General features: G+C 38.9%; 1 protein-coding gene across 3 annotated transcripts in view; it reads right to left on the bottom strand.

Annotated features, from left to right (window-relative positions):
- The window catches only part of LOC124952836 (thyroid receptor-interacting protein 6), a 91,655-nt gene that overhangs the window by 16,188 nt on the left and 53,031 nt on the right, over positions 1 to 22,436 (bottom strand). The window lies entirely within an intron of this gene.

Below are 22,436 nucleotides of genomic sequence, written 5' to 3'. Positions count from 1 at the left end.
GAAAAGGTAGAAGGGTGAGTAAAAAAGTGGACAGGACGCAAGAACGACGCGTCGATAAGCTAGCCCAGACATAATCCACGTCACGCAAGGACAGATTAAAAGTTATTTGTTTTGCGATCTTATTGAGTCGTTCATTCAAAAGGATAGAATGGTAAAAGTATTCCTGAAATGGTGTATATAATAAATTTCCTTCCTTTCTTTTATAATGTTTATATTACTTAAAAATAAATGTATTGAAAATGGCCGAAATTGAGAAAATTTGTTTGTTCGAAAGAAAACAAATTTCTTAGATTTAAAGTAACTATTAGAATGAATTCGATAAAGTATTCAATATACTTTCTCGTGTATCGAGAAAACTTGATTACGTTAATTAAATCTAGCACTAATGAGAATGCTGTGATTAGATCAGAGAAACAAAGAAAAAAGGAGAGTGAAAAGATAAGGAAACAGAAAGGAAATAAAGTAAATGCGGGAAGGAAGGAAGAAAGGAAGGAAAAGTGGGTAGTAAGGTGGGTGTAAGTGGGTGGGTAGCTAGAGCGTGAGCAACAAAACTTTCGAAACGGTACGGTAATAACAATAATAACTTTTGTAACTCCGCCGACACGTAGAGACGCTTACGCACGAGCGTGCGCTCGCGTGGGTTTCCTACGGGTAAGGGTCGAGGTGGGATACGGCAAGGAGGTTGAGGGAGCTGGGCTTCGGAAGAGCGAGAGAACTCGGCCGCGTAAATTGAACGTCCAACTTGTATTTATATGATAATAAGCACGTTTAAATATACCCGGTGTATCTAAACTCACTACTTAAATACCGGACGATTATATCCGACATGGGTTCTCTCGTTCGCTTTCTCTCTCTCTCTCTCTCTCTCTCTCTCTCTCTCTCTCTCTCTCTCTCTCTCTCTTTCCTTCAACCGGGTTCTGCCGCTACTTTATTCACGAGAATACATGTATACGAGCACACACCTGTGTGTATATATTATATATATAATATGCATATATAATATTATCCGGTAGCCTCGTATTTACGCGTTTACCAGGACTACGAGTTTTCATAAGTTTAAACCTACATTATGACCACGGATCGAAAGTATTTCTTCGTTTCATTGTTTTACTTTTCTCACTAAGCCTTTTCCACTTTCTTTCAAGATATTTTTATTGATGATTGAATATTATTAATTGATCCATTATAATGAAGAACATTGAAAATGGTGGGACATCAATAAAAATAGAACAAAACTGCGGCAACTGCATTAAGTTAAACTTTTACGTTTCAATCAGCGTTCACTTCTATAAGGTATTTCAATATTCAATTTGGACAATCAAGAATGATCGCATCTAACGAATCACCAGACTGACAATCAGAATTAGAGTAAGAAGTATGAGTCTGTGGGTGAGCGTAGATTCTCTTGATTTCATCAGCGCTCGATTAAACGGACACATTCAGAGAGTGTGCGTTAACGGAGTAAGAGTAAGAGAAGAGGGAGGAGAAAGAAGGAACGGGTTGCCCGGGCTGTCGTTGCGAGCAAGTGAAAGGGGATGGAAAATGCGAAAACGCGGAAGCTGCGAAACAGGATGGTTGGGTGGCCGGTTGGAAAGGAGTGTGATGGTTAGAGAAGGACGAGGAGAACGAGAGGGGTTGAGATGGTGGGGGTGAAGAGAGAGAGGAGGTAGTAGGTGGCATAGGAGGTTGGTTATAATTTTAATGACGGCGTGTCCGCGCGCAGACTATTAAGAATACGCGTCGCTAGAAACTTTTAACGAGACGCTGCCTCCTCTCTTCTCGTGCAAACTCCGTCGTGCAGCCGGAGGATGCCTGCCGGTTGAAGGTGCTGGGGAGAGAGAGAGAGGGAGAGAGAGAGAGAGAGAGAGAAAGAGAGAGAGAGAGAGAGAGAGAGAGAGAGAGAGGGAAAGAGATTGAGAGAGAAAGGGAGAGAAGTAGAGAGGGAGGAGGCAGAGGGAGGATTCTGCGGCTGGTGTGGCAATGCCGAGAGGATGAGAAACGATGGGTGAAGAAGAAGAAGAAGAAGAGAAAGAGGGACGACGGGCGGAAGGTTGGGGGGTAGTAGGAGACTCGGCATTATGTATTTTATAATGATCTCACAACAAAATTGCAATTTGCAGCGGCCGATGTCGCGCCCTCCGCACGCTCGTTTTCTTTTGCCTGCTGGTACTCCTAGCTACCCCTTCCACTTTCCGTCCCCCCTTCTTCCTCTCCTTTCCCCTTCCAGCATCTCCTCCTCGACATCCTACCTCTTCGCGTACACTCCACTGGCGCTTTCCTACGAACCTTCGCTTAGGTCTGATTCAAAGGACGTTTCTTCTCTTTCTTTCGCGATCTTCTGTTTTCTACGTATGTGTGTATCTCCCCCTTTCTCTCTCTCTTTCTCTCTCTTTAACCATGCCTAGTATCACTCCCTTTAACCCCTTTTTTTTTTTTTATCGTTGCCTATGCCTTTAACGCAACACGTTTCTCGCTCGACACTTTCTGGTTACGAATTTCCATTCTCTCCCTTACTCTCTTTCTCCCTTGCACTTTTTGTTTTTTTTTTTTTTTTCTTTTCTCGTTTTTCCTTTCCTTCCGGCATCGTTATACCACTCGTTTAAACTCAGCATTGTTCGCAGAATTTCTCGAATCGAAAATCGGAACAATGTAGGGAAATATATCGATAATGACGTGAATTTTGATCGGGTTATTTGATTGTAAAGATATACATATTGTAAAATTGGTTAATTGTCTCTATAAAATATTTGATGATCGCACTGTTTTCATATCAACAGATTTTGTTCGCCTGTGTTGCTGAAATAACATACAGTGCAGATAAAATAAATCAACAGATAGAATACAGTTTGCAGATATTGTTTTCCAGTTTATATAAATCCTCCTTCATATTAATGGAAAAACTTGGAAATTTACTAAAATCATTCAAACATCAAGTTTATTTCACCTCTATAATCATTAATTGTTTAAGTTATTAATGATAATTATATATCAGTATATAAATTGATTTGAAAAGAAAAGAATTTAGTTGTTGAGTCCTTTAAAATCGTTTCATTAAAATCTTTAGCCCTTGCGAGGTACCACGGAGTCTTCCTAAATCGATATCCCACGACACTTTGTGCTGCAAGTCGGTCAAAGGTCGAGTACGCGTCACGCCAGCCACAACCTGTTTTTCCTTCTCCATCTCTCTTATCCCCGACTTGCTTGGCACGCGACTATCGATGCGACACAAGGAGCCGTTTATTTCGGGTTAATCTCACTGGCTAGGAAAACTACGCAACTAATTCTATGTATGTATTATAACGATCTTGACAATATTGATTTTACAGGGAACAATGAGAAAGTTCTCGACCCACTCTTACTATTTCAACAAATTTAGATACTTAAAAAAACAGGATACTTTGTCCTGGGGATAACTTTATAGATTGAAACGTAATCGCATCTTAATATAGATCAAAATGATTACCAATGCAAATCGCGTGCGATTGTTCGTAGAGAAAGAAAAACGACAAAAGAAAAAGATGAAAAGAAAGAAGAGGAAGAGAGAGAGAGAGAGAGAGAGAGAGAGAGAGAGAAACAGAAAGATGGATACTATCGTTATTACTGGTGATGGTCAGCAGAAGAGGAATCCAATGTGCCACGTCCTCGAAAATTGATTCCTGTGACGAGGTACACCAATGATTGTCTCTTCCTTCTCTCTTTCCACGTTTCACCCTTGTTCTACCATTTCTTCGGTCTTCCTCTTTCGCGAGGCAATTATCCTTAATTCGGTTTCGTGCACTCCCCTCCTTCGTTACCCTTCATTGGCCTTCCACCATATCCTCTCCCTTCTTCTTTCGTCCCATTTTTTTCTTTCTTTCTTTCGTGAATGTTAACGAAAACGACGCGACACGAGGCGACGTATCGCCGTGCACGAAAAGAAATGTCGTTCAATCTACATAATCATTAACAGAAAGGAAATTTATTTAACCCTGCGGGCCCTCGTAGAGGAGGGCCTCGTTATTTCCTTCGAGCTAATTTGAATACATTTGCCTTGAGGCCGCTAAATTAAAATCCAATTTCGGCATAATTTCGTGCTATTAAGTGCGATCGGACCTCTTCTCTTTCTCTTTCTCTCTTTGGCTTGCCGCCACAACCGCCAGTTTTTGGAACATGTTTCTCTCTCTCTCTCTCTCTCTCTCTCTCTTTCTCATTTTCTTTCTCCTCCTTCCTCGCTCCTATCCCTCCCCATCGTACCTCACTTTCACTTTGCTTCGTGAAAATATTTTCGGCAAAGAACCATGTCTATTAATTTCGATTCCGTACTCTTCGATCGTTATTCCTGTTGGTTCGTTGCCCATTCTGCCTCTCTCTTTCTCTCTCTTTCTCCTCCTTCCACAAAGTATTCATTTATATGGAATTATTCCGATCGCCGAGTAGAACGAGATGCTCTACCGATGTCCGCTGTCCTTCTAGACCCCTTTTATGCGGCTTTGCTTTCGAATTATTACTCGCCTCCGTTATATTCCTTTTTCTTTTTCTCCTCTTCGAAGATCCTATTCGGGAGCAGTTTTAGAAAATCGATAGCCTTGTCCCCGATAGCGGCGCCGAAATTGAGTTGCCCGATTCTACAGCGATAAGAAGTTGTCCTCCTTTTTTGCCAATAAAAATTTACCGGTGGAGATGTTCGTTCGATGAAGTGAGATAAAAGAATCGATTGGTGTCGTAAATTCAATTTTAAAATGAATATAGTTAGAATGGATTGTAAATAAAAAAAAAACTTGTGCAATGTTTAAATTAGTCCCGAATTAGTGGTATAGACAAATAAATCCAGTTTAAGAAGAAAACTAACTTCAAAAGATCAATGATGAAATAGGAATTGAAGAAGTCGACAAAGTTGAAGCTGTATTATTGAACTTTGTGTTTGCTTCACGTTCATTGGAATCATCGTGAGCTATCGAAGAAAAAGGTTCTCAATTTTGGTGAAAATTGAAGATTGAAATAGGTATTTTGTAAGGAGCGAGATCGAATATAAAGGGCTATATAATTTCTTGTGCAACGGCACGCGTGATACGTGGAATAACGGAGGCTTCTCGACGAGGCATTAAATAATCGTCCTATTAGGGTTCGGGTAACTCCTCAAAGTCTTTAAGGGGCAATCTGCATGTTAAGAGGCCGTTAATGCCTTTTCACCTAGTCGCGTATACTGCCCAACAGTTTTTCGTTTTCTCTGTCACTTTCGTTCCTCATTCTCGTCTAAACGTATCCTCTTTTTCTTATACCTTCCCTTTACTTCTAGACTTTTTATTTGACAATTCTAGACTTTTTATGTGACAAAGACATTCCGTTTCGTCTCATTCGGACAGTGTAATTTACGCGATCTATAGTTTTTGAAATATTATTATCAAAGTCTAACAGACATAGGACTTGCATCTTGTTTTTGATCCATTTTTGAAATTCGCTCGAAATTAAAAAAGAAAAAAATATTAACAGTGTTTTATTCAATTTCTCTCGTAACTTTATTTTCTCACGACACAGAATATGCTCCATCGGTAAAGCAAGGACAAATTTAATAGGCAACAACTTCCAATACAAAAAGTACTCGATTCCAATATAATCGATGAGCTGCAAATTCGGAGGTGGGCTCTACAAAACGAGACACTTCGCAACCACCTGTGGCGTGACGCTTTCGAGACGAGTCTGTGCCTTGCGAGAGGCCACTACTTTCATACAGAGCAAGAGAGATATACATAGACAGCCAAATAGAAAGAGAGAGAGAGAGAGAGAGAGAGGGAGAGAGAGGGAGAGAGAGGGAGAGAGAGGGAGAGGGAGGAAGAGAGACAGTTAGGGTAAAGGTTTATCGAATTTGTCCAAACGCGGTTCGCGACTTTTGCGGTTTACTGATTTATTGGATCATCGATCAGGAACCAAACAGACTCTATCCAGTTGCACTTCCTACGTGCGGTTTCCGATTTATTCGATTTTAGTTGGAGGAAGACTAGAGGGTAAAAGGACGGCCAGGGGTTATGCAAAATACATGGATAAATCTCCTTTCTCTATCTACATCCTGTTTGCCATCGTAAAATAAAATCGCTCTATTTTTCCGAAATATTCATATTCGTCAAGAATGCAAACTCAGCTGCAATACCTTCCTCTTTTTCTTCCTTCCTTTTTTCTCTCTTTCTTTTGCCATCGCTAGAGCTAGCAACATCCATCAAGCACTAGCCACAAAAGAGCAATCTCAGGCACGACGACGTATCGTGGATATACCTTTTCTATTTTCTTTTTTTCCTTTTATCTTCGTCTCTTCTATACAGAGTCACAATTTTCGCTCGATGGAAATCCAATTAAGAGCTATCGACGGTACTTTCTAGAAAAACGAAAAAATGGAATGATAGGAATACAGCTGGTATCAGATTAATCTCATTTCACGAAGATAGTTTCTTCAGTTTCAGGTAAATCACGAATAGTATATCGAATCAATTTGTATTATATGAAGGGTGTGCAATTGTTAATTATAATCTAATTCAAATTTTAAATTTATCGGTTTAAAATTCATTAGATCGGTATATTCCACTTGCATTTCTTTCTTCCTTCTAAAGATAGATAGAAACATTATGCTGATTTTTCAACACGAATGCTTCCCTCATTAATTCCGTGAAACGATCGCGCGATATAAAAAGTATCCTATGCCCCTTTTGTTCTCTCCTCATCGTAGGAAGAAGAAAAAGTAAGAGAAGAAAAAACAGATTGACAAAGTGGGATGAGGTAGAGCAAGTCGAGCAATGCAAACATAATTTATTGGAAATATTGTGTACCCGCTCGTGTCCCTCCTATTTTCCTCTACTCCATCAAAGCCCTGCATTGCATCTCTCTCTTTCTCTTTCTCTCTCTCTCTCTCTCTCTCTCTTTCTCTGTCTTACAACGCATGCGCATTTGACGTACTTCTATGTTGCACCTTTCGCCCTTTCTCTCTCTCTCTCTCTCTCTCTCTCTCTCTCTCTCTCTCTCTCTCTCTCTCTCGTAACGTAGGTACACAGATGCGTCTTGTTTCATCCCTGGCAATTGCTTATTAAATTCCTGGGGGTTGGGACGGTAGCTTTGTCTCTCTCTCTCCCTCTCTCATTCTCTTTTCTCACTAAAGCTTCTAGTATATAACGAGAGTTGAGTAGAGGGGAAAGGGAAACGACAGGGAGAATTGTTTTCCCGTTACCCTGAAAATATGCCAAGCACGGATCTTGCTACGTAATTGGATTATTAATTAGATTGTTAATGAGACAGATTTTGCATCACTGGGGAACATGCGAACGCTGTATGAACGGGCGAGTGACTCTTCCTTAATCAGTTCGTGAGCCTGCGTTATCCTGCGCCATCCGACCTACAAGACCCTTTCGCTCTATCGACGCTGAATTAATTAGTTAATTAATGAATTTCTTTCTCAAGACGACAATGGTTTGTTACCGAGATTACTCGCTTGATGCACAAGCACGTTCCTTCCGTTATGAAATAAAGAAAAATATTGGGTGTTTGATTAATAAGGGTAACGTTTAGTTTTCTCTAATCTTACAATGATGATACGATGGTCTTATGGTAGGAAAAGAAAAGAAAGCTATGCGCATAAGATGGAAACGTGAAGATCGATAAACACATATATACACACTGACGAACGACTGCTTTTAAGGGAATTAAATTTAAAGATTAAAAAGGTCGTACGATATTGGAATAGCGGTGGCAATTTTTAAAACCACTTCGTTCTATCTTCCTTTCATCTTTTGCGATAGCTTCAAAATAAACAAAAAATTTCGATTGACCAATCTTTACAAGATTTCGAAAAACAAAAGGAGAGAAAAAAAGAGAGAGAGAGAGAGAGAGAGAGAGAGAGAAAGGCGAAAAGAATGATAGAACGAGATGGAAAACATAAGGTGTTCCATTTTTGTGGTTAATCGAACGAAATATAAAGCAGGACTGGTATTTGTACTTGTATGTAATATGGCGGATAATGAAACGCATGTACATGCACGCCGTCGTTGGATGCAGAAGCTTCTAATTAAGTACGAAACAGCATGGTACGAGCTATGTATGCTGCATTGAATGCGACTCCTGGTGGGAGGTTACTGACAAAAAGTGGGGGAAAAGTAGATAGGGTTGGACTCAATGTAAATCTTTGATTTATCGGCGGCACGATAGATTCCGAGTTCTTTTCCCGTCCCCACCTCTCGCCCTTCTATCAGACGAAATCAAATTACCCAATTAATCCGGCGGCCTCGGTTATAGTCGGACTCTATGGCTCTCTTTGTTTGTTTTTTCTTCTCTCTCTCTCTCTCTCTCTCTCTCTCTCTTTCCCTCTCTTTTTACGCTCCACGGGATAGAAATAACAATCCAAATGGAATTGTTTGATTTCGTTTCGGGAAGAACTAAAGATATATTAATTTATTATTTGCTTAATGTAATCCATTGCCTCTGCTTGGTAATCCATCCACGTTCGATACTTTTATAATAAACAAGAAATAACAGCATGTTTGATAATTATTTAGTAATTAATTGTTTCAAAATTTACTTGACCGGAATGAGATATTGAAAGAGTCATTTAATGACGACACTGATGCAATTCATTTAATGCGTGCATTCCACTTTATCATTACCGATCCTTATTAGATATCGTCATGAAAAAAAATGAGAAAATTAAAAAGAAACGTATAATGAATAAAAGATCTCGAGTTTCTTTTTTTCTTCTTTTTTTTTTTTTTTTTGTTCGATTAGAACTCGAGCTCATTTTGTTGCGACCAATTTGTGATCTATTCTTCAACATTCTCAATGATCTTTCTTTCCCAACAATTTATTTTCTTCGATTTAACGAAACTGGATGGATGGATAGAGGAAGGAGGAAAATGGAGGGAAAGAGAGAGAGAAGGGGGAGAGAGAGGGAGCATAAACACCAGTCTAGAAAGTGGGGATTCGATCGATGTCGTATTAGCGTGATGCATTTCGCGCGAACCGTGCGTGATACTCTATCGCGGCTTTTACAAATTTATAACTTTCTACTATACCTCGTTTCCCATAATACCAGTACCTACCTATCTATGTAATGTAGCTAACGTAAGTATTATAAGGTAAAATAGATTTTGTAGATTAGTCATTTGTTTCAAATTTTAGTCAGCGAATCGAGCAGTTAAAATTCTCTAAGGTTAAATTTGTCACTCGTTGTGTCATGAAAAAGGGAATGAAAGTAAACTAGACGTGCAACGAATTCCGAATCAGGAGAGGAAGGAAACTAGTCGACTGACTGAAATGAAGAAGAAGTGGGGGGTAAGAAGGGGAGAAGGACGTAGGACTAAAAGGGATCTCGTTAGCGAAATCTTTGAGGGAGTCCGCGAGATGTGGAAATTGTCTGGAATATTCAGACATTAATCACGGTGAATGCCTCTTTGATTTGCTAATTTATTACATAATTCATATGCGTTCTCTTGCGACGTGTCTTAGGTCTGTCATTTTCCGAGTATAGTTACAAATTCTAGCCCGGCGAAATATTTGCAAGATCTTTGATCGACGACAATTAATTAAGCGAAGTAAATATGCGTCTTCGTACTTCATCTAACCTTGAACCTTTTCTATTTTAATGAACACATACGTGTGTTTTTTTTTCTTTAAATATCACTCGGATATTATTTTGTGAAGTTTGATTAATCGAGTATTTAAGTCTCATTTAAGCGAAGTAATAAGAAATTGTTGATGGAGAAGAGATTAATAATTACTAAACATAGTAATTTTGTAGTCCGTGCGAAAAGATACTTTATATACCTTATTTTCAATTATAAGTTCTATAAACACAAATTCTTGGAATTCATACATTGATTTTCAACAACTCAATGCGTAGGTTTAAATTAGTACCATTCAACAACAAATAAATTCAATCCCAGAGATATTAATTGCTTATTAAAGAAAGATTGTCCGTCGTTAGTTGAAGTAAATAGGAATAATTTTCTCTAACCAAAGGCTAATCTATTTTGGCACTTTACGAAGCAACTATCTCTTGATGATGTTCGTCTGTTCAAAGACACGACGACTGGTATTGAGGGTAACCACAGCGGTTCTACAAGCCGCTCTTTCTGCCTGCAGCTCTGGTGGTTTGTCATTCAAGGCACGTCGTCATAATTTGATATATTAGCTACACATAAGCGACGGCTGATCGTGGTTATTAGGTTGGGTACATGGTACAACCACCAGTCGAACCCCCATTGGTACGACCCCTGACCCGCGTGTTCGCCAACCTCACCAACTAACCCCTTCGTCTCTTCATCTCTCTATCTCCTATTTCTCTTAGTTTCTCTCTCTCTCTCTCTCTCTCTCTCTCTCTCTCTCTCTCTCTCTCTTTATTTCTCTCGCAATCGCATTCTAAGTAACGGCGATACCACGGTCTCTTCTCTTAACCTAGCAATTCTCAACGTAGAAGAGACTAGTTGCTATGCCGTTCACATTCGCGAAATACGATTAATATTGTAGTCGTGAGCATTCGTGAATTCTAACGGGAACGGTAAGCACTTACATAGCCCTTCCCTTCCCTTCGTCGACTTTAGTAACGTCAAGAATTTTAAAGGACATCACAGTTGAACATTTAACAGATCGATCGATCCTAATTATTCTATGTACTTTCATGATACTTTCCATCGTCTAAGTTTTCTTATATTTGTTAAAGAATTCATAAGGTTCAAGTTTTGATCGATAGTTTCAATAAATTAATTAATATAATCAATTAATATAATCAATTAATACAATTAACACAGAGATATCAAACGTTTCACCCTCTCCCCAACCCCCAGGGAGTCTAGACAGTCTATAGGGGTGTTAAGTGACAGACGTTTCGTGTCATCTCTTTTCGTCTAGCAAACTCTACGTAGTGAACGATAAAGTTTGTTTTCTTCATTTCCAGCGGTCCGTTTGAAAAAATATTAACGTTTTGCTCCCTCGACCACTCGTTTGTCCGTGTAAAAAGGATTAAAATTCATGGACACGCTCTGCCGCGTTTAGTATCGGAGAGTTGGGGTTGGAAGCAGAGAAAGAGAGAGAGGGGGAGGAGAGAGAGGGGGAGAGAGAGAGAGAGAGAGAGAGAGAGAGAGAGAGAGAGAGAGAGAAAGAACAAAAAAGAGAGGAAATGGAAGAAAACAGAATACGCTCTCAGCTGTCTAGAGTTTCTTTCGTTATTGAGCCTACGTTTATTTTATCCTCCCATCCTAATTCATTTAAACACTCGAGCATTTTCCAAATATCGAAATGCAAAATTGAAAGAGATATATGCACATAAGAAAAGTCTTCCTCTTCGTTACTGTTTCGTAGCAGTTGCCAGAAGATGAAAATAATCGACTGACCCAGCGGCATCACAAATCAGAGTTATTTTCGATATGAGGAAGAAATGTGGAAAAGAACTGGAACGACATCAAATGAAACCAGGAATCATTTGGAAAGCGCAGATTTGTCAGAGCACCGATTTAATTTGTCTGTGGATTATGTCGCCTGGTAGCGATGCCGGTTTATAACGGCACCAGATTTATCGACGATTATTTGCGGCGCGAGTATCTCTTTCGCGATCAGCTTGGTACTTGTTAAGAAAGAAGAAGAAAAAAAAAAGAAGTAAAATGGAACGGATTACGAAGAGAATTTGTTTGCATTTCATTCGTTTAATTTTTTATTTACCTATTAAGACAAATTATCAAAATAATGAATTGAAATAAATGAGTCTATTGAGGTTGAATATAAACAATTTTTTACGAAACATCTTTTACGAATAATTATTATCAATGAAAACAATCTATTAATTCGAAAGATCTTTCATAACGTGACCTAAAAATCTTTGACGTAAAATCTTTGATGGTGCGGCGTGTCGCACGAAGAAGCAATGTCCATTACTATTAAAATCAAGAAGATTAACAAGAAGAGGTGGGGTTGAAGTGGAGAGTGAATTTTTTCATCTCTTCTTCCAATCCCATCATCTTCCTCTCTCGCTCATTCTGTTCCACTCACACCACCTAATTCCACTTTTAACGACGAGGCCAATTTTCTCTTCTACCGAGGCGCCTTCGATAAATGCAACCGGTCACGAGTGTTTTTCAATTAGTCCTCGACAAAGGAAACCGAACGCGAATACTAATTGCGACAAAGCGAAAAGCAAAGGAAAGCCGTGGAATAATTGGACGTAGCGATGTCGATTGCAGGGCGTTATCTTCTCTTCTCGATTTTCTATCTCTTTTTTCGTCTGTTTTCCTTCTGTTTCTATCCCCTTCACCCCCTCCCCCCCTTTCTCACTCTTCTTCTATTTATCTATCTATCTATCAGCCTGTCTCTCTTGGTCGTTCGCTTTCATTGTTTCTGCGCGATTAGCCGCACGTGGAATATGGGTATCGCCGTTATCGAGAGCCCAACTACTCCTTTTCCACCCCTCGTATCGTACCAGTACCAACCCTCTCCGTGTCAAAGGACTTCGAAGAACGCCGGGACAAATACGTTTCGAGGCATGACGATCGCGCCATTTATTATTCAGCGACTCGAAAGGGTCCGCCCTCCTCTCGCGTGTATCTATGCCCTCTCTTCACCCTTCAACCCCTCGCTCTCACCCTCTCTGTCTATGTGCGTGTACTTCGATCGTGGCAGGTAAACGTCCCCAGCAACGTACGTACGTTCTACGTGCTGCGGACTTTACTTTAACGATTAGGTTCTCATTTTTCTCTCTCTCTCTCTCTCTCTCTCTCTCTCTCTCTCTCTCTCCCTTTTTTATTCTCTGTGGGGGATGGTTGAAGTATACAGTAGGAATCGTGTCTACTTCGATGTATGTGTAAGCTCGAATTTACGTAAAATTTTGATGGTCTTTGCTACGATGGTCGTCGGTGAATACTACTATAGATTTTGATTAAATTCATGATAATAAAAGAGAAAGGAAAAATCATTTGACATCTATCTATAATAAAAAAAATTTAAATCAAAAAGTTATTTTCTTGGTAGTACGTAGTAATGTTTGATGGCTCTTTCAAAATCTCATTTGAAACGAGGTATATTTTTTTGAAACGCGCAGAAACATGAACGTTTTTTTCCCCGATATTAAAGTGATTTTGAAAAATTCAGATAGACGAAACGATCGATCAAAGAGCGGGTTTGTCGAGGGTGGACGCATTTCGAATCTATAAAGGATACGCTTGTGCATCCTTAACATTGCGCTTCATTGTAACGATACTTAAGCTAATATTACACAAGTGGAAGTACTTTAACGATTGGGTTACTCTCGATAGAGCGAAATAACGCGTGGAAAATGTAATTTTCGACAGGTAATTTGATAAATCTCCAACTGCGTTTACTATTAAAACTTTGGTAATAAAAGTAACAATCGTTGTGACTATTTTGAACTCTTTATGGTAGTTGTATAAGGATCATATCTCTTTCTCTATATAAACGTTGGCACAATAAAATTAATATACCTTACTGACGTACATTTTCAAATAATTTCTCATACAAAATCATATTCAACTTATTATTGTTTGCTTAGATATGCTGTCATATATAACGTCCAACGTATATTCGAAATTGTTAATAGGCCATTTTGAAATTATCTCTAAATATGCGGATCGTTGTATCCTCATTTCACGATTGTATCCTCATTTTAACATAATCGAATACTTTTTTCCGTTTACGATGACCGTTAGATCAAACAAAATGTGCGCTTCAATTAAGACCGACGTAAGTTTCTATTATTGGAGGACGTGCGAGAGCATGGCCACGCATAAATTATATTTGTGTACCTTAATGATTGGAACCTTGGAACACACACGCACACGCGTTTCGCTCCCACGGAGAGTAAGAGAGTAAAAGAGAGAGAGAGAGAGAGAGAGAGAGAGAGAGAGAGAGAGAGAGAGAGAGAGAGAGGAAGAGGGAGTGGGGGAGAGAGAGAGAGAGGAGTCACAGACACAGGCAGAGATTTACACAACTAGATAAGCACGCGTATAGGCGACTCGATTAATCAGGAACTCGGTATACGAGAGCGAATCGCGTGTGTTTGCATAGCCAAACACATAAGTTTTCCACTCGTTTGTGTATTCTACGTTTATATCTCTTTGGTGTATATAATCAAGGAGAAGGAAGAGGAGGAGGAGGAGGAGGATGAGGAGGAAGAGAAGAAGAAGAAGAAGAAGAAAAAGAAGGAGACGAAAGAGAAGGAGCTAATTGGTGGAAGACATTTTAAGGTTCTCAACCTCTCTTATTGCTGTCTCTCTCTTCTTCTCTTTCTCTTTCTCTCTCTCTCTCTCTCTCTCTCTCTCTCTCTTCTCTCTCTTTCTCTATCTCTTTCTATTTCTCTACATCTTACGATTTTAACATTAATGCAGTTATTAACCAACGTCACTCAAAGTTCTGTTCCCCATGATGGTAGCGCCGCTTAACTTCAGTTCGAAGTTTAATTATGCGAAATGTTATTTGCGAGCGCTGAAGAGATTTGCTAACGAAACAAGACAATATAATATCGGCGAACACATCTTTTGCAATTTATAATGATTTTATTTGTGTCCACGATTGTTTCTTTTTCGGCAAAGAATGTTCGATATAATTTATAAAATTTATAAAATGTCATAAGCGATCGTGAAAATATTAAGAACGCATTTGAGTACGCTCCAGTTTATTATTAACTTCAAAGAGAATCTGTCGGCAAGAACTGTCGACATAAATACCATCTAATATCCTCATGATGACAAACGTGACATATATCCTTTTCCTTGAGATACGTAAAGCTATGAGCCAAGAAAGAAAAATAAAGAGAGAGAGAGAGAGAGGCTCAAAGACTGTGTGGTACTTACTTCTAGGCGTGTCTTTGTCGACGGGCTTCACAAATCGTTTTCAACGTGTCGTTGTTAATATCTATGGGGTCAACGAAAGCCATTAGCATTCAACACGACGATCTTCTCTCTAACTCGCGAAAACTCTATTGTTTATATATGTTGGTTAAAAAAGAGGTACACAGTGAAAATAATAAATATGCCAGTAATATAATATAAGAATCAATGAACTCATTTTAACATGTACGAAACAATAGAATACATTATATCTACGTTATACATATGTACGACACACTTCCTCTCTCTCTCTCTCTCTCCCTCTCTCCCTCTCTCTCTCTCTCTCTCTCTCTTTTCGTGTTGAATTGAAGACTTCCTGTTACGAATGATGCATATACATGTGTATATTTTTTTGTTTTAAAAAAAGAAGCCGAATAAAGACCGAAAATGTCCTAATGACTTGTTACCTAAATAGAATGGACAATAGTCGTCAATTTAAATAATATTGTAGTATCCCCCTATCATATTAACTTTTTATTATTTATTTGGGATCTCGTATAAAAAAAAAACTGATATTTTTTACTATGTCATATTGAAACATCAATTAAGTGAATAATTAGAAATATAAAAACGGTTAAACGTGAGTATTGCAAAAAAATGTTGAAATATTAGAGTTGCATAACCGCAACAATGAATTCAATTTATTGGTGTATGATATTGATATTTCCGAAAAATATTAACCGATCGAATAAATATAACGTAGGTATATTTTCTCGTGATACCTTTTATTCAATAATTGGAAATAAATAAATGATATTGTACAATAAAATATAAATGAAAATAAATTTCAGGTTATCATAAATAATAAATCAATCTCGTAAAATATCTGTCATATAATTATGCTAGTTGTACTTGATATTTTTAATTTTTAAGAAATATTATCTCAAATTCAAAAAGAGTTCAGGGCTTAAGAATATTGAATATATCTTTCCATAAGTTTTTTCCCATCGTCTAATTTATATTTAAGGAAACTAAAGAATTTATAAAATGTTCGCTATTGTAACGATTCAACGAAATTCTTCAATTCCATCATTGCTGAGAAAATATTTAAAATTTCAATTAAGACGCTAATTAACGTTTTCTGCGATAATGTTTAAATATTCGACTCGTCCCATTCTTTCTTACGGATTTTCTCTCGTTAATGCGCGAGTTGGTTATCACAAAAAGCGCAAACTCTGCGAACTTTTCCTTCATTACATAGTAGAATTACAATAATTAGAAGCCGACAGCGAAGCCAGCGATATATACATGGAGAGAAGCAGACATATACAGACATATATACGTATATATATATACATGTACGTATATATCTCTCAGAGAAATTACAAAGTAGGAAAGGGATGTCGGACGTGCTGACCAAGGACAGGAAATTCTCCCACCGGAAGTAGCGGCGGCAGCTCCGAAGGTGAAAGATCAAGACTGAAAATTTCGTTCCTTGGCCCTTCTAGACATACCAGCTCAACCCCCAATCATCTACCCTCCTATCCAATGATGGTAACCTGAATTAAGCGTCTAATTGTGAGAGCGACACGTGCGAAAGCGTCCAGTATGGACTCTCTAATGACCAAGAAAGACTACGATGGTCGTAGTAGGTGGATGGGTGGAAAGGGCAGATATGGAAGATAGGTTAGAGGTGAGAAGGTGGTGTGCCGGTGCCAGTGGTGCTGGTAAGGGTGGGGATGAGGAACGGGTGGAAGCAGCAATTAACTTCTCCTCGCGAGATTAGAGCGAGATATTACGAGATATCGAGCGACTTAACAGCAACACGCGAGAGACTTCAAAGGCAGTAATAAACTGCCTCTAATGAACCCCTTATCGCTCTCTCGGCACCCACCCCTCGACCCTCCTGGCCCTTCTTTGACGACCTACCATCTACTAGCGTACGTGTCCACCCTCTCACCTCTTTCTCTCTTTCTCTCTGTTTCACTTGCTCTACCACCTCAGTATGAACGCGATGCGGGCTGAATCGAGTCCTGAAAATATCGAGTCTGTCTCTTTCTCTCTCGTTCTCTCATGTGTCGCTATCGCTTTAACTTTTTCTTCGTCTTCTTTTGTACACTGCTTGTCACGAGGCTCGTGATAAGGCACTATTACCACATCGATCCGTTCGCTTGGGCCAGCGAACGCGGAAAACTCTTCTCGCTTCATCATCGCGTGCCGAGTTCTATTATGTTCGCCGCTGTAAATATTTTTCTTAATAAGGGCGCGAAAAGTAGCTCGGTTTGATCATTTGCTCGTCACAATCTCAACGTTGTTACTTGGACTCAAGTTTGGTGACTTCGTTTTGAATTCTCCTATAGGTAGTTGAACGAAAATTTTGTTGGAATCTTCAACCATTGTGTTGCTTCAGCCATAGGTTGCTGCTAAAGTAATATTTAATGTTATTGCGATAAAAACGTAACAGTAAATTTTGTTGATTTTATTTCCGAGTCTTCATTAAGTCTTTTTCAGAAGACTTCGAGGACTTTGATATGTCGTGATCATGACACTAACGAGAGATTAATGATGAATGGAGAAGATGAAAGGTAATATCAAGAGGTCCGTTAAATCGAATAAAATCGAAAGGTCTGATCAAGAAGATAGTTTGAACATGATGATTTATCAATTGATCCAGTAAATGGGATGATGAAAGAATGTAATTGAAATTTAACGAGCATTAAAGTAGTACTTAATCTTTCTTAGTTGATGATGATTTAAGAAGCTAGCAAACTTGTATCTGGCGTGTTTAGAAAAGTAATGAAAGAAAGGAAACGGGGATAGATCTAATCATAAGTTTTAGTATTTCAACTTTTTAAGATAATAGATATTTATAACGATAGGAGTTAATGAAATTGATTGTAATTATTATTTGAGATTTTTATTTTTTCCAATTTATATCATTTAACGATGAAACAATACACTAATCGGATAATCAAAAATTATAGATAATACTGAAAAATTTGTATATTTATTGACTAACTGTCATAGTATCTGTTTGTAATCTTCCTAACGTACATTTTGCGAGACTAGAAATGGACATGATCAACGAGGAGATATTCAGTTGCGATACAAAGTCGCATTACGCAGAAAAATGAAGATGCAAAGACAGAGAGACAGAGAGGGAGAATCGCAGTTTTACCAGGTACAATTGTAACATGTGCTACCACGATTTAACGAATGCGATCAGATGGCGCGATAAGCGACGCGAATTACCCTTATCTGTCGTAAAAAGAGTAATGGAGCGCTGACGAATCGATATTTGCCCTACGGTGACTACCGATGGTCTCTTTCTTGTTTCTGGCATTGCTTTGAATCGCATCGCTAGCGATCGGTTATATAAAATACGCAAAACATTCAGAAGCGTGGAATTGAAAAGAATTGATAAATTAAAAGAATTTTCCATAGAATAAAAAGGATCAAAAAGCGACGTATATCTCGATCCATATAGTGGCACATTTCAATCGGATTCATATGAGTAATCGATAATATAGTAGAGATAATAAAATAACAGTTAATTAAAATAAAATAACATTGAAATCTAATTAGATATGTTCATTTTCACGATAACATGATGTTTCCTTTCGCCCCTTTCTTTTTTTTTTTCAACGTCTATAGACATGAAGCGATTTTCGTCCGTTTAAAAAGCATCGATTATTGGACGGCCCATACAACGACGTCCATCTCCTTCTTTCGTAAGCATTAATTTTTTGTTTCTGTGCCGGCTATCGTTTTGTCAGTGTCAGGAATGATTTATGGCTACCCATTCTCTTGCAAAACCGCAATATAATCTTTGTATTTCAGCGCCTTTAACGATCACTACCGAATACGATACAAATTAACGAGAGGACATTGTGATTTTGTTGCATCTTTGGAAAAATACTTTACTGTAGACTATTCGATGTTTAGAACTTGACACTACAATTTGAATATAAAATAAATACGACAAACTTTAATCAAAAGTAAAAGAGGAATTAAGATTGATGTTGAGATAGACACATATCGGTACGATCACTTGTCAGTTGATGTTCGTCAGAAAGATGACTGAACAAAGAAGTTATTCTTAGTTGCAACGTTTAAGTGTTTCATCGAACTCAACGATGTGGGTGAAGATTTACGTCGTTCTAATACTTTAGTCGTTAATGGGATTACAGTGAATATCTCTCTCCCCTACTCTACTCTTCCTCCTTTCTCTCTCTCTCTCTCTCTCTCTCTCTCTCTCTCTCTCTTTCTCTTACTCTGCGTCTTTCTTCTTTCACATTCGAAAGGGTTACGAATTCGTGCGAAGAACTTCGCGATGTCTTCCTACCGATCGTGTGCGCGCGTGTGCACACGAGAATTTCTACGACAACGACAACAACTACAGAAGGAGAGTATAAGAGAGGGAAAGAGATAGATAGATAGATAGATAGATAGATAGATAGATAGATAGATAGATAGATAGATAGATAGATAGAGAGAGAGAGAGAGAGAGAGAGCTAGATATAAGCGTTAGAAGAGACGCACCCTGTCGCCGCGCTCCGTCAAGCCCAATCATGTTGATTCAACAAAGTACCCACCTACCAAATTGCTGGAATTTGGTATTCGGCCAGAAGCTGAAGGAGGACGACGCGACGCGACGGGGAGAATGCTAGAGGGTATGGTAACCAAGAGAAAGAGCAAGAGAAACAGATAGAGAAATAGAGAGAGAGAGAGAGGAAGCTGAAACGGTCTGATTGCACATCTAGGCCAAACCAGCACAACGACGACGTCGCTCCAGCGGAAAGCCGGGCGATGATTGGCCGCTCTCCTCGCTCCGAAATCCACCGTCAATCCCTTCGACCTTCTCTCTCTCTCTCTCTCTCTCTCTCTTTCTCTCTCTCTCTCTCTCTCTCTCTCTCTCTCCATCTATCTTTCTCTCTCTCCCTTCACACTCACTCTTTCATCCGAAACCCGATGGCGCTGCTCTCTCAGGCTCACTCCGTGCGAGAAGCACGGCAGGAGGGGGTGGACGTGAAGAGGGTGGGGATGATTGGACGCATCTCGGTGATTGTGGTACCATCCCTGCACCTCACCCTGGTCCACCACACACAGTCACCAACCCCTTCCAGATATCTCTCTTTCTCTTTCTCTCTCTCTCTCTCTCTCTCTCTCTCTCTCTCTCTCTCTCTCTCTCTCTCTCTCTCTCTCTCTTTCTCTCTATATCTATCTCTCTTTCTCTCTCTCGCTCTCTCTTCCTATACGGCGCATCCTCTCCGCACGCGGTGGTCCACCCCTCCCCTTACTCCTGGCGCAGCCACCCCCTACTACACGCCTGTAAATCGAGTTTACCCTCTTGCCGTGGCTCAGCCCTTCAATCAAACTGATTGAAACATTCCTTGAATCCAAAAGAAACGAACCGCCGACGCTACACCCCCTTCGCTCTCCTCACCCCATTCACCATCCTTCACGTTTCCTACCTTCTCTTCTTCGTCTTCTTCTCTCTCTCTCTCTCTCTTTCTCTCTCTCGCTCTCTCTTTCCCTCCCCCTTTCCCTCTGTCTTTCTCCTTCTTTTACCATCCATCTCTATCTTCTTCTCTTACCGATCGACTGTTCTCTATTTCTTCGTTCTCTTCTCTTTTTCAAATTCCCCGATCTTTTTTTCTCCCACTTTGCGAACGTTTCTCTTTATTCGTCCACGCTATCCGTCTCTCGCGCGTACACACATTTCCTCGTAGTACTCTTTTCCTCTCTCTCTTTCTTTGTCTTCTTCTTATTCCTCTGCGAGGCCCGATTTCGATACCTCGTCAACATCGTATCACGTACAACCGTCTTTAGAGCTACGAAATTCGAGGCTCTATTTTTTTGTCCTCTTTATCTTGATTTTCACCAAGGAATTGCAATTTCCGCCACATGTTTGATTTTCTCGTCTGTTTATGTATGTTTGTATCCGCCGTCCAGATTCCTTCGATTTTCATTTAAATAAGTTTTTCATTCTTGAACGTCAAGCTCTTGAACGGAAGCTCCTTTTTTTTTTTTTTTTTTTTTTATACTTGTAAATATCGAGTGTTATTCGGACTGTAATTTCTGTAATTTCTTTTTTATTTAAATAAAGATACGAATACTTTTTATGATAGTTTACATTATTTCATTTGAATTATTATCATCGGGAATAACTCGAGTTATATTAATGGAAATGGGAAAGTGAAATTTTCGTCATTATTGCGGAGGAACTATTTCCGATGAAAGACTACGAATCATTATATTGTTGTCGGTCGAAATTCGATTTATCGAAACGATGTGCTCATGAACATCAGCTGGATGGACGTCTGGAGATGTTCCATGATCAAATATTGATACTACGTTAGACCAAATCGTTCCACTATACCAACAGATTAGGACGTACGTGCACGACGCCGAGAGTCGTAACGAGAATGTATATGCCGGTCGAATATAGACAACTTATGAAAGAGTCGTGAAACTATTTTGGTAGACTCGAGAAATGTTTAAAATTAGCAAGAGTGTATCTATCTGATGTCTATTTATTGATGTCTATAATCTAATAAATTTTATAGTTTTTTCTTTTTCTTTCTTTTTCTTTCTTTTTTTTTTTTTTTTTTTTTTTTTTTTAGAAGTAATACAACAAAATATTTAAAAAATACATAATTTCCTCCGAAGAAAAAAAAATGAAGCGTAATCCTAAAGATTGGATTAAATTATAAAATGAATTCTTTCAATCGTATTTATTAATGTTGAATTAGGTTACCTTAACTTTACATTTATAGTCGTTCTTTGAATTCGAGAAAAGAGTTTTAAATACTAATTGCAGTTGCAACATCTGCGTTCTGAAAGGAAACATATGTGACCGGCCATTTTTACAGTCCCCATATTCTGATCCGCGGTAAATACGAATACCTGGGACGGTAAATACGTCTGCTGACGTGACACGTGTGCTCGACGCGGCCACAGTAAGAGAGAGAAAGCAAGAGACTGGTTGTTCTTCCGAGGAACGTTGCATTACGCCATATTGGCACCAGTTCGTGCTTATTCGTACGGGAATATGCAGACAAATAGATGTTCGAATATATATACATATACATATATATATATATATATATATATATATATATATATATTCATTGTAGTCTCCAACAATGTCTCTTAAAAATAAGAGAAAATATTGAAATAAAACGTTGAATACTCAAGTTATCGATGCGAGAGAAAACAAAAGGTCAGTAAGAAAAATTGTAACAAACAACGAATATAAGAGGCGATATTTAAAAATTCGATACACATTGTTGAAAGAGTCATGGAAGTTACAGAACGATCTGCTTAGAAAATCGTATATCTCTCTGATCGATCACACGAGATTCAATATTTAATCGCGGACACGAAGAAACGGCCGTCGAATAAAAATCAGACGTATTCATTACCTTACGTGTTCTAGCACGCACTCGGACACACAAATACAGTAGGTATGTGTTCGTAAAAGAGAAAGAGAGAAAAGACAGGTTGTGTCAATCTATTTTCGTGTGCCGACTAAGTTCAACGTCTGTTTCTCATTAAATTGCGCTCTGACCTCGAATCTCTCTAAATTTGGAACGGTCCTCGTGGATTAGGTACATATTCATCGTCCCGGCCAGTTTCTGGACGTTTTAAATT

This window comes from Vespa velutina, chromosome 11 (assembly GCF_912470025.1).
Source record: "Vespa velutina chromosome 11, iVesVel2.1, whole genome shotgun sequence".
Taxonomy (NCBI): domain Eukaryota; kingdom Metazoa; phylum Arthropoda; class Insecta; order Hymenoptera; family Vespidae; genus Vespa; species Vespa velutina.
This window is presented reverse-complemented; position numbering and strand designations above follow the sequence as displayed.